Source organism: Lactuca virosa, chromosome 1, assembly GCF_052849685.1.
Source record: "Lactuca virosa cultivar CGN04683 chromosome 1, Lactuca_virosa_CGN04683_v6, whole genome shotgun sequence".
Lineage (NCBI taxonomy): Eukaryota > Viridiplantae > Streptophyta > Magnoliopsida > Asterales > Asteraceae > Lactuca > Lactuca virosa.
The window spans coordinates 137,327,919-137,340,848 of NC_136426.1; positions in this window are offsets into that span (position 1 = coordinate 137,327,919).

The window sequence follows — 12,930 nt, forward strand, 5'->3', positions numbered from 1 at the left end:
CGTCGTGGGATTAAATAATCTCATAGTAGTTGATTTGACTCTGTTGCGCAGCTATCGTATAAGTCTAACCGTTGCAGGGATGAATCTTCTACTCGAAGGATTATCTGACCCTTCTGTTAGGTGTAAGTGTTCTGTAGCCGTTTATGGACGGTGACTTGCTCCCTTTTCAGTAGCAGCGTGACGGGTGACAGTTTGGTCTGAGAGGTCTGACAGGGAGTCGGACCACTGAGACCTTAGGGTTTAGACTCCAGGGAAAGTCAGATTGGTTTTACTTGAGAGATCGAGGAGTCATTCTTCACTGAGTTTGAAGAATTACTCTGAGGATGGTTTTAGTAGATCGGGATAGGCCGATAAAAGAACAAAGTTGGAAGGGTTGTGATTTTTTGGCTAACAGTTGAGGGATTGACGGAGAGTTGTTTCCAGTTGTTTCAGCACGGGCGAGCTGTCGGGAAGCGAGGTTATGATAGGTTTCAGGTCTGAGAAGGTAGAAGTAGCTTGCAAGGGTTGAAGGATCGAGCGATATCTCCAGGATGAAAGTTTCGGTTTGGGGGTCCCATTTGTATTCCTCAGATGGTTGTTTTAAGATGGGTATTAGTAAGGAGCGATTTCGAGGACGAAATCTAATTTAACTGGGGGAGAGTTGTAACACCCGGTTTCAGATTTGCCTTATTAATTGGGGCTGCGGCTCAATCATTAGTTGTCATGGGGATTAGAGCTTTGGGAAAGGAAGGATTTAGCCCATTTCGGATGTAGTTGCTATGATTCAAGTGATCATGTATTCGATTGTGTCTTCAGGAGCCAAGGGTATGACTGTAAATTGATATTTCGGCCTGTTATGAATTTTAGGCTTTATTCAGAAGGTTTTAAGGCTGGGGTGTGATGCTAGGAGCGTAGGGCTTCTCGCCACCTTTTCGTGGATATAATGTTCGTTGGAAACAGACTTATGACGAGTGAGTTATGACACTTTGAAGGTTTTGGCAGAATTAGCCCCTAATGGAAAGATGTGTCGCATCAGTCCCATGAATGCAAGGAGGCATGCACGTGGTTGGCTGGGTACGCCCAATGTATAAAAGAGTATTGTCGTAGGTGGTTCTTGAGTATGCCGAACGTACAAGGAGGTACGCGGGCCGTACTCCCTTCAGTCCAAAACCCCAATTCCTCTACTTATGCCTTATATAAGCCACATTATATCCTTCCTTAGGTCATTTCAGATCAGCCTCCACCCCTTTTCACGACCATGAAACCCTAAATGACCTTGGATGAAGCTTGGAGCTTGAAAGAAGACTTTTAGTGTGTGTACAAGAAGAGAAGGTGGTGTTCAAGTGTTGATCTTGGAAGGGAGCTTGTAGATCCAGAAAGTTCTCATATTTTTCAACCCATTTGAGGTAAAAAGCTATGATCTTGACCTTCCATTTCATAGATCCTCTTTTGGGTTGGTTTTTGGCCATTTTTAGCATTTTGCTTGGTCTTGGTGAGCTAGAGTCGTTTTGGGGACTCAAACTTGTAGATCTGGACATTCTAAGGTCCCCTCTCTCATAAAGGTGCAAGCTTTGTGAAGTGTTTGACTCCAAGCATGAGTTAAGACCATCCATTAAGCTATTTTGAGCTTTAGAGTCCCATTAAGCCATGCATGTTAGTAAAGTTGCCAACTTTACTTGAAAAGTCACCTATAGGGGTCAGACTGGAGAGTTGGAGCAAGGGATGAAGTGATTATGTGCTTATTTGGAGAGAGTTGGACTTCAGAGGAGTACATCGGACGCACTGGCCCAAAGTGGTGTACACTGGGCGTACCATCTGGGTACGTAGGGCGTACTCAGCCTGGTTGACTCACTTTGTTTTGTTGACCTTTTTGGGCCTTGGACCATGGACCAGGAGTTGGTTAGGGTAGCCCATTTAGTATTTCAGGCCTTTTTGGAGATTGGGCCTTCTTGGGTTAGGTCCAAGATGGATTTGGGCCTTTTTGGGCCTTGTGGGCCATTTCAGATTCGAGCTTTCTTATGGGTTTGTAAGTACATCGATTTCGTTGGACTAGCTATGGACATGGGTAATTATTCAGAAAAAGTAAATGGATTCAGAAAAGGTAGTCCCATGTAAGGGTTTGAGCCCAATTGGAAATTGGGCCATATATTGGGCTTTTAGGGATCTTATGGTTTTGGACATTAGTGGTTTTGGACTTGGGCCAGGAGTAAATGGTCATTTTACCCCGAGATTGGAATATGGTTCATGGTTTAGAACTTAGTGCTAATTGGATATTGTGCTGGAAATTCTCAGTTTGGGAAGCCGTCAGGGCAGCAGCTAGGGAGTTCGGGCAGCGAGCTTCAGCATTCGAGGTGAGTTACCTTCCAGTAGAGGTGGGTATAAGGCACCAATGCCGACCCACCAGTAGGTGATTATGTTTGAGATGATTGTCTTTGTGATAATTGTCTAGGTTGCTACTATCTGATATGCTTTATGTGCTAGGATGCTATGATATATGTGATAGTAGTAGTTGGGGTGAAATAGTCCCCGGATACCGGTTGAAAGATACTGTGACAACCCGATATTTCAAGTCAATGTAATGTTCGGAAAGTCAAATATTATGAACTATTTTGGATCAATAAAAATAGCGTTAAAAATGAAGTGTTCTAAAGTCTCAATTGGGATGCAAAAAGTGATAGATATTGTAACAAGGTTTTCAGAAATATAAAGAATACTCAAATCCGAGTTATAACGAAGAAGTTATGACTAATCAAAAATTCACGACAAAGCCGGTAAAACACTGTTAAGCGTAAAAAGTGAGATTTCAATAAAATACTTTTTATCCCTAAGTATCTAAACGAAAGTAGTAGATTATGTTAAACCTTGAGCGTACATAAAAAGAACGCCCAAATCTGACTTCGTATGAGGAAGTTATGATTTTTCTAAGTTTCAAGACAGCAGTAGACAGCTAAAAATTCGAATTTAAGATCGAGCGATTTTTAGCCGACGCAACCTAAACGAGAATTGAAGATCTCGACGATAGTAGTGCAACGATAAAAACACAGACGAAAACCGACATCGGATGAAGAAGTTATGGATTTTTAACGGAATTATCCTGTCCCGGCCTGCTAAAAATATAATATTAAAAACTTAAATCAAAATTAGCCGATGGAGTCTAAACGGAAGTTGTAGAGCATAATCTCACCTACGCGTGGATATAACGAACGTCGAAATCGGAGCCCGTACGCGAGAGATATGAATTTCTGAAGTTCGGGGCACGCAAACCAACCTTATCCGAAGACTCACGATGTGAGCAAAAGGCTCACGACGTGAGCCTATGACTGATGTGTGCCAGAGCTAGAACACCAGGCGTCGCGTCTACGGACCAAACTCACGACGTGAGCCATCCCATGCTCATGACGTGAGTCCCGAAAGTTCACCCTATAAATAAGATGTGAGGGTTCCAACTTCCCTTGCTCATTTCCCTATTCTCTCTCACTTCTAATCTGCGTTTAGCATCCCGAGGCGACCCCGACCCCCCGGTTACATATCCAAGTTCCGAAGCCTCGAGAATCCCGAGAAACTTACCACTTTCCGGTCGAAGTGCCGCCCGAGAAAATCTCGTTTTCTTCAAATCACCACACTTTCCAGGTGAGTTCATACCCCTACGCTTTTCCGAGTTTTTCATGTTTTTCAGGGGGAAATACAAGTCCAAAACACCAAAACATATTTGAAACTTAGTTGAACAGCTTACAACAGCAAGGTTGTGGTCTGTTCACAGGCTATTTTACCAAACCTAAACTTAACATTTTTACAAAACTGTCAAATACATATTTAAGAGTTATTCACACCTTGTAACCTGTTGAGCAAGGTGTGTAAGATTTACACTTAGTATTTCCAATGTCATTTATTTGAAATACATATACATGCGTAACAAGGGTTCATACCATCATATAACACTTTTGATAAACTATAATAGGTATATTTTTGAACACTTCATTTAACAAAGAAAAACAATAACAATATCGATTTACAAAACGAATATTTCATTACATACTACGTGAACTTGTTAATAAATAAATTTGTGAGACATTCTACTTCGGGGTACTCTTAAGTACCACAGTAAAATCCTGTAGTTATAATCAGAACCTCTTGGAGGGAGGGCGTGATAGTTGTGTATAGATCTATATTGGGTCTGACAAACCCGCACCTAAGCTGCTTGCAACAGCTAGACCGGCAGGTCTGTGGTGACAAGTGTCATAACATTCCGACGCCTGAAGAACGTCGAGTACGAGGTCTTCGAGTTTAGTATGGTTATAACATCTCACATGGGAAATTAACAAAACACACAGTTCACGGGAATTTAAGGATTTCACAAAAAGGAGTTTTATTTAAATATAAAACCACACATAAGTATGACGATTTACTTACCTATACTAAGTCTTGGTTCAGTTAAGGCTAACAACAAACCTTTAGAAAATATTGGATTTTCTGGAAACAAACTTGTAACAAACTTCAAAGAACATCATTCATTTTTCATTCATAAACTGCTTATGAACTCACCAGCTTTAATGCTGATACTCTTTCAAAAACAACTTGTATTCTCAGGTATTCCGTAATACAGGTAAGCACAAGATTTTTGAAGGCAAGACGCTTAGGCGTAGATTTCTTTTGAACAATTTTGGCATCATATGTAATTTATTTGGAAACATGTATTTTGCAACGATGTAACCTTTTAAATTTATATTTATGATGGTTGTGTTTACTTTCTTTACAAATACTCAACTGTTATGATACTACATGAAGTCATCCGCCCCCGAACGTTTCCGCCGTTCCGGTTTGGGGGTGTGACAGATTGGTATCGGAGCATTGTTTATAGTGAACTAAGTATATCGAACCGCATAAGATATACAAACTATAAATGCAAAGGGGCTAAAACTCTCTAACTAAACGTTTTCGCACAAACTATACTTTTAAAATTAAAATGCTAGTTTTATAAAAGTATAAGTACATGCATGCACAACGGTTTAGTATCATAGTGAAAACTATACAAAAGTATTAAGACAAGTTGGACACTATGATTAGGCCTCGGAATATGTAATCAGATCTGGGATAAATATAGCCTGATCAACTATATCTATCCGAGATGTGACCAACATATGTTGAGGAATAGTCATAGTGAGCAACAAGTCGAAAACTTACCAAAGAAAACGCTAGACTCAAACTTACAAATTTAAAATACTATAGGAGTATTTTGTGTTGCTATAATTACTTATTTAAGAACAAAAAGGTCTTTATTAGTAGGTCAATAGTTGCTGAGTGGATACGCTAAGGTTATATGTGACTAGGGTGTCATAGACTCAGAATTTGTGATCTTTGCTTTACTTCCTGTTCCTTGTTTGGTTGTGGATTTAGAGTTAAGGTCACTTATTCGAAGGTCTATTCTATCTTGATTACATATGGTCGGTATGCACTACGCAAGTATTGAAGTACTAGTAAGGATCATCCTAAAATTATCTAAGTTATACGTCTATTAGATATTTCTTACACCCCTTTTCTCGCTTAGATTTCATGACTGGACCCCATCTCCCCGGCGATCCGTACTTTCCCAACCAAGATAATGGTGGACGGACCGATGCGGAGCCAGAAGAGAATCATGCAATTCCATTGGATGACGATTTCGCAGAAAATTTCCCAGAAGATTCTGACTCCGAGCTAGAAGCCAATAATCTACCCCTGGTGGCTCCTATCCCAAATCCTAATCCTCGACCAGGATTTCAAGGCCCCATGTCCCTGTGGGCAGCAAACTTGAACAGATGGAGTCACGAGCAAGGTCAACCCTTACCCTACAAACGGAGACCGAAGCTTCTACAATCTGAGCGAGGGAGGCTCAGCAGACAGAATTCTGCCTGTTCTGGTTCGCAGGGTTGCTCGTAATGAGGAACAGGGAAGGATAGCCATCAACCGGGTCATGGAGGTTGATGCCGATGAGGGAGTCAATACAGTTCGCATTCGCCATCTAGAGGCTGCTCACAGAAGAACCTTGAACCAGAATATGACCTTGCGGAGAGAACTAACTACAACCCAAGCTGAAGTCAGGGAACTTCGAGGTCACCAGGTAACGTTTGAAAGACGCATGTTGGACATGGAACGTCGTCTGGCAGAATCAAGGACTCATTCGAGCGGTTCTCGCCGCAAGTAGAGTCTACTCTACTCTCTCTTTTGGATATAAAATAGGTCTATGTATAGACTCTAGTATTAATTTCATGCTTATGTTAAGACCTTGAACCTTCAAACAGTTAGGTCTAAGTAATGCCAAAATTTTCTCAATTTTGGTATAATGTAAGACCTACTCCAAGGTCAATTTTTCCCGAACTTATCACGTATTTGCTACCAATGACATCGGAAACGTCTAATCTCCTAGGGAAATCTTTTTCCAAATACTTTCATCCTTCTATTGTTAGAACTCTACCAAAATCATACCCTCATGTAATGGTTAAACTATGGTGATTGAGTTCATGGATCACTTTCGTTATTCTCACTCTTGAATTCTTACCATTATCTTCATCTTCGCAAACTTAGTTGATAGATGCTGCCTCTGAAATTAACACCGTATGTACTCGCAACCAAGAGAAAACTATAGAAACCACAACATGCCGTTACTTTGTTAAAAACACCGAGGAAAAATTCGCGTGAACTTTCGGGATTCGAACTCTCCGTTATGAAGTAATGGGGATCAGTGTTAGAATAAGAAGTAAGACGACACAAAAATTCCATGTACCTACAGGGGAGAAGGACACCATGTAGATACCAAGGGAGAATGAACCATTACCGCTCGGATTAAATCATAGAACCAAGGAAAAACCACGCGTGTTCCATACGAAGTGCATGAATGCCCCCTTCGTCATAGTAATGACTATTCATGCCACCTAGTGATTTAGTGATTACATTTATCGCGTTAGGTTTTAAGCTTATCGTCTTTCCGTTATGACTAATAGCAATATATCGGATCATGAGATTCCAGTCAAGAGTGAATAATTCTCAAACTCATAAGTCTACCTTGTGTAGACTCCATCATGTATCACTTTCAAATATTTCCGAAAGTGGAAGGCATTATACCTCCAATCAAAGATGATTTAGTTGGATAAACACTCGTCTTGTAACCATTTTAGAAACTTACTCCTACTCTTTACCAGGACTGTATCATAGGGATGTAGGTCGAACCATCGAGAACAGTATAACAAAATGAAAAACTTACATTCGCATGAATGATCAGAATACATCTAGAGCCAACCATAATCGCTCACAAACTCATTTTCTTATCATATAACAGAATCATGCCTCCGAAGAAACGTAACCAAACCACTGGCAAAGCACCAACTCTTCAGATAGATTTTGCTACTTTTCAAGCTGCGGTCACAGCTATCATGACTCACCTAAATGCTAACAACGCAAATGTTAGTGGAAATATTATCAACAACCCCAATCACGGTGATAACCAAGTACAACAACAAGTTCCTGTTTGTAAAGACACTCGAGGCCAAAAACCTAATATCCTGAAACGAAAGTTCGAGAGCGAGAAAGGGACCAGTTCAACTCAAGGGCCTTCAGAAGAGTATCAAGTTGGGGCAGTCAATATCCCCATCAACCCTGCTATCCCAACATCGACCACACCGTACCTAGGAAACCTCCCACACTGCAGTAAGTGCAACTACCATCATTATGGAGTCTGCCGAGTGCTGCATTGCAATAGGTGCAACAGGAAGGGGCACACGGCCCGTTGCTGTAGGACCCCGGTCGAGCTCATCACTTCAACCACCATGGTGGGCACCAGTCTAATATGCCACCTTTGTGGTGAAATAGGACACTTCAAGAGGGACTACCCAACGGAGAGGAATGACGGAGAACAGGGGGAGTGTAACAACGAAACATGAAAAAGCAACAAGGAACTCTACTAGGAAGTTCCGGTGCATATCTAAACCTCAATAATTAGACCCCTGAAATTTTACAAAATTTTACACGTTACGTTATAATTATACCTTCTTGCACACACCGTACGATAATAGAAAAACCTAGTAGGGATTACTCCACGAAAGTCATTATTTCAAATTATCAGAACCCTCGTTTAGTTTGTACTTGTAATTTGTGATATAATAGGGTTCGTAGTATTAATACCAAGGTTAGTTCTTCATCCTAGTAATCATTTCTGCTTCCAGACCAACATAACATTAAAATCATTAAGAAGTTACGTCATCATCATCCGACATGGTTTGGCTTAGTTCTTACCATGGAGAGTTTATGTACTAGATGAAAAGAACTCTTCCCTTAAACAACCGTCAGATGAAATTTTTCCGACCCATAACGCAAAAAAAAAAACCTTCAGAAGTACCCATGCGAGGGGTACCACGCCCTTCTAACCTACCCAATAGTTTTTAGACTAAAACGGAGAACACCAAATAATATCCCAGAAGTACGCGACCTTCCCGACACCTTTCCAGAAGGACGATCAGGGTTTCCACCGCAACGTCAAGTCGAGTTTCGAATCGACTTAATCCCAAGAACTACCCCTGTAGCTAAATCGCTTTACTGTCCAGCTACAACAGAGATGCAGGAATGCTCCGGTCAACTTAACGAACCTCTCAGTAAAGGATTTATTAGACCAAGCTTCTCCCCATAAGGAGCACCGGTCTGGTTCGTCAAGAAGAAAGACGGATCGTTTCGTATGTACATCGACTATCGAGAACTGATCAAGCATACCATTGAGAATAGTAACCCACTACCTCGTGTAGATGACTAATTTGATCAACCAACCGACAAAACCCTGATCCTACACATAGACTCCGTTACGTTCCAAGCCGCTGTATCGGTAGCAGTGACAGTTGTCACGACGCAATTCAACCCTAAGGACACAAAAGAAAATGAAAACAGGGTCGACACTCCGAACCCTAATGACAATCAAGGAAACCAACAAAAACCTCCAACGAAATAGTCACGTAAGGAGCACCAAATTTTCTATAACTTTGCTTAAGTACTGCCAACAGGGTTTCCAGGAATACTACTCGCACAGAAAGTCAAGTTCACCAACAAAGACCCCAAAAATTTATGCGATTGATCTAATACTATCAAATGTATACATAAGAGTAGTACGTAATTAAGATTCTATAGGCTTAGAATTGATGATTCCACTTTGACTCCTTTTCCTTGTCTGGACGTGGGCTTAGAGATGAATCATTTATTCGACTGCCTTTTCAATCTTAACTATATACGACTCGTATACATAGAACTGTATTAGATGAATTAGGCATAATCCATGTAATGACTTTCATAACCATGTTACCCAAGCCGACGGTTGGTTATGATGCCATTTGGGGTGATTGTCGATAGATTGACCAAATCCACACTTTCTACCAATAAAAGAAACCGACAAGATAGAGAAGCTAACAAGAACTTACCTCAAAGAGATTTTTAGACTGCACGGTGTACCAATATCTATTATCTCAGTCCGAGATAGCAGATTCACCCCCCTCGTTTCTGGCAATCGTTACAAAAATCTCTGGGAACTAAGCTAAGACATAAGTACAGCTTACCACCCACAACTGACGGCCAGAGCGAAAGAACCATTCAAACCTTAGAAGATATGCTAAGAGCTTGCGGGATCGATGTTGTTAAGGCTTGGGAAACTAAATCCAAGACATATCGGACCATTCGAGATCCTTGCTAGGATCAGCCCGGTAGCATTCAAGCTTCGATTACCGCAGGAACTCAACCACGTTCATCCTACCTTTCATGTGTCAAACCTGAAGAAATGCTTGTCTGATGAGACCCTTGTCATTCCCTTGGAAGAAATTGAGATCAACGAGAACCACCACTTCGTAGAGGAACCTGTTGAAATCATGGACCGAGAGGTGAAGTCGACGAAACAAAGCCGCATTCCCATCGTAAAGGTCAGGTGGAACGCCAAACCAGGACCTGAATTCACCTGGGAACGTGAGGATCAGATGAAACATAAGTACCCGCATCTTTTTCCTAGTCCATAAACTCTGTCTTAGATTAAAATTTCGGGACGAAATTCCCTCTATCGGGGGGATGATGTAACAACCCAATATTTCAAGTCAATGTAATGTTCGGAAAGTCAAATATTATGAACTATTTTGGATCAATAAAAATAGCGTCAAAAAGGAAGTGTTCTAAAGTCTCAATTGGGATGCAAAAAGTGATAGATATTGTAACAAGGTTTTCAGAAATATAAAGAATACTCAAATCCGAGTTATAATGAAGAAGTTATGACTAATCAAAAATTCACGACAAAGCCGGTAAAACACTGTTAAGCGTAAAAAGTGAGATTTCAATAAAATACTTTTTATCCCTAAGTATCTAAACGAAAGTCGTAGATTATGTTAAACCGTGAGCGTACATAAAAAGAACGCCCAAATCTGACTTCGTATGAGGAAGTTATGATTTTTCTAAGTTTCAGGACAACAGTAGACATCTAAAAATTCGAATTTAAGATCGAGCGATTTTTAGCCGACACAACCTAAACGAGAATTAAAGATCTCGACGATAGTAGTGCAACGGTAAAAAGACAGACGAAAACCGACATCAGATGAAGAAGTTATGAATTTTTAACGGAATTATCCTGTCCCGGCCTGCTAAAAATATAATATTAAAAACTTAAGTCAAAATTAGCCGACGGAGTCTAAATGGAAGTTGTAAAGCATAATGTCACCTACGCGTGGATATAACGAACTTCAAAATCGGAGCCCGTACGTGAGAGATATGAATTTCTGAAGTTCGGGGCACGCAAACCAACCTTATCCGAAGACTCACGACGTGAGCCTATGACTGATGTGTGCCAGAGCTAGACCACCAGGCATCACGTCTACGGACCAAACTCACGACGTGAGCCATCCCATGCTTACGACGTGAGTCCCGAAAGTTCACCCTATAAATAAGATGCGAGGGTTCCAACTTCCCTTGCTCATTTCCCTCTTCTCTCTCACTTCTAATCTGCGTTTAGCATCCCGAGGCGACCCCGACCCCCCGGTTACATATCCAAGTTCCGACGAAGTTCCGAAGCCCCGAGAATCCCGAGAAACTTACCACTTTCCGGTCGAAGTGCCGCCCGAGAAAATCTCGTTTTCTTCAAATCACCACACTTTCCAGGTGAGTTCATACCCCTACGCTTTTCCGAGTTTTTCATGTTTTTCAGGGGGGAAATACAATTCCAAAACACCAAAACATATTTGAAACTTAGTTGAACAGCTTACAACAGCAAGGTTGTGGTCTGTTCACAGGCTATTTTACCAAACCTAAACTTAACATTTTTACAAAACTGTCAAATACATATTTAAGAGTTATTCACACCTTGTAACCTGTTGAGCAAGGTGTGTAAGATTTACACTTAGTATTTCCAATGTCATTTATTTGAAATACATATACATGAGTAATAAGGGTTCATACCATCATATAACACTTTTGATAAACTATAATAGGTATAGTTTTGAACACTTCATTTAACAAAGAAAAACAATAACAATATCGATTTACAAAACGAATATTTATTACATACTACGTGAACTTGTTAATAAATAAATTTGTGAGACATTCTACTTCGGGGTACTCTTAAGTACCACAGTAAAGTCCTGTAGTTATAATCAGAACCTCCTGGAGGGAGGGCGTGATAGTTGTGTATATATCTATATTGGGTCTGACAAACCCGCACCTAAGCTGCTTGCAACAGCTAGACCGGCAGGTCTGTGGTGACAAGTGTCATAACATTCCGACGCCTGAAGAACGTCGAGTACGGGGTCTTCGAGTTTAGTATGGTTATAACATCTCACATGGGAAATTAACAAAGCACACAGTTCACGGGAATTTAAGGATTTCACAAAAAGGAGTTTTATTTAAATATAAAACCACACATAAGTATGACGATTTACTTACCTATACTAAGTCTTGGTTCAGTTAAGGCTAACAACAAACCTTTAGAAAATATTGGATTTTCTGGAAACAAACTTGTAACAAACTTCAAAGAACATCATTCATTTTTCATTCATAAACTGCTTATGAACTCACCAGCTTTAATGCTGATACTCTTTCAAAAACAACTTGTATTCTCAGGTATTCCGTAATACAGGTAAGCACAAGATTTTTGAAGGCAAGACGCTTAGGCGTAGATTTCTTTTGAACAATTTTGGCATCATATGTAATTTATTTGGAAACATGTATTTTGCAATGATGTAACCTTTTAAATTTATATTTATGATGGTTGTGTTTACTTTCTTTACAAATACTCAACTGTTATGATACTACATGAAGTCATCCGCCCCCGAACGTTTCCGCCGTTCCGGTTTGGGGGTGTGACAGATACCGAAGGGGTAGGTCGGGCACCCAGATATGCTTGACAGTATATTTATGTATGATATGCTATGTTATTATGTGGTAGGGGTAGGGGTGAAATAGTCCCCATTATCCGGTTGAAACAGACCGAATGGAGGCCATCACCCAGATATGCTAGACAATTATCCGGTTGAAAGAGACCGAAGGGGAGGCCAACACCCAGATATGCTAGGCAGCTATCCGGTTGAAATAAACCGAAGGGGAGGCAGGCACCCAGATATGCTTGGCTATGTGTGTTACTGTATGGTATGTGGTATGATGGGGGAACTCACTAAGCTTTGTGCTTACGGTTTTCAGTTTTGATTTCAGGTACTTCGTTTTCAAAGGAAAGGAGCCGGCTCGATCGCAACGCATCACACTATATTTCCGCAGTTGAGATCTTGGGGATTACACTCTGATATTGTTTTATGATAACATGTTTTGAATATTTCTACTTTGGTTTTGACATGGGATGTTATTATGGATGCTTCTATACTAATTGGTTTTATAATAACTTAATTAAAAATGAAGTTTTTTGGTCTTGAATTTTGGGATGTTACATTTTTGCTCACCCCTACTTTAAAGTACTGTTTT